This window comes from Dromiciops gliroides, chromosome 4 (assembly GCF_019393635.1).
Source record: "Dromiciops gliroides isolate mDroGli1 chromosome 4, mDroGli1.pri, whole genome shotgun sequence".
Taxonomy (NCBI): Eukaryota; Metazoa; Chordata; class Mammalia; order Microbiotheria; family Microbiotheriidae; genus Dromiciops; species Dromiciops gliroides.
The window spans coordinates 224,012,429-224,015,033 of NC_057864.1; positions in this window are offsets into that span (position 1 = coordinate 224,012,429).

Consider the following 2,605-nt stretch of genomic DNA (forward strand, 5'->3'; position numbering starts at 1 on the left):
GAGCCTAGCACAATGTTCTACATATAATAGCACTTAATAAATGTCTCATAAATTGAACATAGCAACTGAGGAATGATAACCCAGAACTATAAAGCACTTTAAAATCTTCACAAAACTCTTTCCTTGATACCTAACAGGCCTGAAGCATTAGTGCAAATATAGTACCATTTTATAGTCTCTGAGGGGATAAATGACTTGGATAACATCACCCAGTTTTAGAGCTTAATAATAAAAAGTCATGAGACATAGGGGCAGCTAGGTGGCGCAGTGGAAAGAACACCGGCCCTGGAGTCAGGAGTACCTGAGTTCAAATCCGGCCTCAGACACTTAACACTTACTAGCTGTGTGGCCCTGGGCAAGTCACTTAACCCCAATTGCCTCACTAAAACAAAAACAAAAAACAAAAACAAAAACAAAAAGTCATGAGACAGCCTGGCATAGTGGACAGTGTTGGTCTTATGAGTTGGGAGAGTCTTTGTTCAGGTACAGCCTCTGACACCCACTGGCTTTGGAGTGGTTAAACTATTGAAGTTCTCTTAGACTCAGGAAACTCTGAGATTATTTAACTCTATCTTTTCTGCTATGATAAGTAATATTTATCTAAACCCATCAGCAAGCATTATCTGTAATGGGGATAAGCTAGAAGCCTTCCCAATACAATCAGGGGTGAAGCAAGGATGCCCATTATCACCTCTGTTATTTAATATTGTACTAAGAAATGCTAGCGATAACATTATCTTTTCCCCTAGATCCACTACCCTTCAGAGCCTCTCTTTTATCGTGGAGGATACCACTTATCCTTCTAATCAACCTGGTTCCTGGCCTGGAGTCATCCCTGGCTCTTCATTCTCCCTTACCCCTGTGTAATTTAAGATTCTAAATGTGGATTCTAATCTGTTCCCCCAGTTTTGGGGGAAACTGACTAAAATCACTGATAAAATGAGTTTAGGTTTTTAAGGGTTTATTGGAAAATAGAAAGGAAAAGATTGAGAACAGAATTCCAACAGCCTGGCATTCATATCTTTCCTCAAATTTTCTGTGAAGTCCTCTGCCGCCACCACCATCCAGTCAGGAACCCCCAAAAAGCCCCAGAGCTCTCTGCACAGGCTCCCTTTCCTCCTTCCTGTCTCCTCCCAGACCATAAGAGGCTCTTCAAGTTGATTGGCTGGTAGCCTTGATAGACAGCACCCATGAGCAAACGTCATTTCCTGACGCCAAGGAAAAGCCACAATGTCTCTGAGGCATTTCCTCATGGTGGAGCTTTCCCACAGCAAGTGTCCAGTAGGTGGCATCATTCCAATCATTACAGTCCCCCCTTTTGTTCCTCAAGAAACAAAATGTTTCCTTGACGGAACAGTAAAAAGAATATAACTATTGCTAACTAATAATATGTGAACAACAACATAGAAAAGGAAGAGAGGAAAGTTTTGTCCAGAGGGGCGATTTTTTTTTTTCCTCATGAACTGACACTTTGACATTAGTCTTGCAAAGGGAGAGCCTCTGCATAGAGTACATGTTACAGATGGCATATAATAACAGAAAGGAGATAGTAAAAACTAATAAAGCAAAACAGTTCATATAAAGTCTCTGAGTTCTCTTGTCTTCTTGAAGTGGTAAGATGTCATCAGGAGGAAACTGGATTCTGGTCTGGAAAACTGGATTCTGGACTCTGGTCTGGATTCTGGACTCTGGTCTGGAAAGCTGGATTATCTTCTTTAACTGTTTGAATTGCTGTATTTTTACTAAACCATAGCATAGCATTGTCAATGATCAAATTAATAAATTCCATTACATTTCCTCCTTTATATCCTTAGACTTCTAATAGAGGGTTGAGGTAGTTATGCAATCTGTAACACTTTTTACCACCATGTGTCTGGATCAAAGCCAAATTTAGTATGTATTCATGACACCTGAAAATGTTATGGAAAGGTTATCATACCATATCTCATGGTTCCGAGACAGCCAGTGATTGTGCTAGGCCACAGGTGAGTTCAACTGAGTGAGATAAAAAGATAAATAAGCAAATTGTATTTTTTTCTATCTCCACAACTTCTTTTTGTTTTGTTGTTGTTGTTTTTGTGAGGCAATTGGAGTTAAGTGACTTGCCCAGGGTCACACTGCTAGTAAGTGTCAAGTGTCTGAGGCTGGATTTGAACTCAGGTACTCCTGAATCCAGGGCCGGTGCTCTGTCCACTGCGCCACCCAGCTGCCAACACAACTTCTTTTTTATTGAGAATTTTATGTATTTTAATAATTTAAAAGATCAATGATTTCTGGATTCCTCCCACTTAGGCTGATTAAAATCACTCTGTACTGTAATAGCCTTTAAAAAAACATTATTATTCTCTCTCCTTTTTTTTTTAGTTTTTAATTTTCATTTTATTTAGAATTTTCCCCAAGTTACATATAAAAAAATAAAAACCAATTTTTTTTCACATTAATTTTTAAAAACTTTATGTTCTGGGGCAGCTAGGTGGCGCAGTGGATAGAGCACTGGCCCTGGAGTCAGGAGTACCTGAGTTCAAATCCGGCCTCAGACACTTAACACTTACTAGCTGTGTGACCCTGAGCAAGTCACTTAACCCCAATTGCCTCACAAAACAAA